This window comes from Ceratina calcarata, unplaced genomic scaffold (genome assembly GCF_001652005.2).
Source record: "Ceratina calcarata isolate Rehan_Ccalc_2016 unplaced genomic scaffold, ASM165200v1 scaffold316.2, whole genome shotgun sequence".
NCBI classification, from domain to species: Eukaryota; Metazoa; Arthropoda; class Insecta; order Hymenoptera; family Apidae; genus Ceratina; species Ceratina calcarata.
This window is the reverse complement of record NW_017154212.1, coordinates 1,052-1,659: the sequence shown is the minus strand read 5'-3', so window position 1 is coordinate 1,659 and position 608 is coordinate 1,052. Positions and strand designations below refer to the sequence as shown.

The following is a 608-nucleotide window of genomic DNA, read 5'->3' as shown; positions in this document are numbered from 1 at the left end:
TTGTTTAAGGATTTAATAAATGCATATTCCTTATAAACATATTCTCTTCATTAAAACCCATTTTATTCTTCATTTGTCCTATACGACACCCTCCAATAATCTTTCTGTAAAATCGACGATATCCTAAAATAATCTTCTTTGAGAAGATTCACCTGTCGGTTAATAAATGATAAATGGTGTTCACCCCTTTCGAATCTGTCGACGATAATATTCCGCACACGTGAATGAATCACTCCACGACGAATCTTTTTATCTAGGGCGTGCTTATCCAGTTATCTTATATTTGTCAGCGATAAAGAGAATGCCAGGTAGAATAGGAGAATCTGGTGTACACCATCGGAACGTTGACGTGACTGCGGTTACACTTTTAAATTATTCCATCATTAATAATTGTTAAATAATTGTGTGAAAATCATTTGTGCTTTTAGTGATTTTTATTGGTTTTAAAGTGTCGTCGAAATTTAAGTTTGCAAAATGGTCGCCAAGACTGGCCCTCAATTGGAACAGCGGATTCAATGCATAAAATTCACCATTTTCTGTTTAAATGCTATCATATGGGTAAATTATCTAAAGAAGAAATATTCACAGATTTATTATATAACACAATT

At 33.1% G+C, this 608-nt stretch overlaps 1 protein-coding gene across 1 annotated transcript in view; it reads right to left on the bottom strand.

Annotated features, from left to right (window-relative positions):
• Nucleotides 1–608, bottom strand: part of scf (Calumenin B scf) — a 4,800-nt gene that overhangs the window by 3,239 nt on the left and 953 nt on the right. The window lies entirely within an intron of this gene.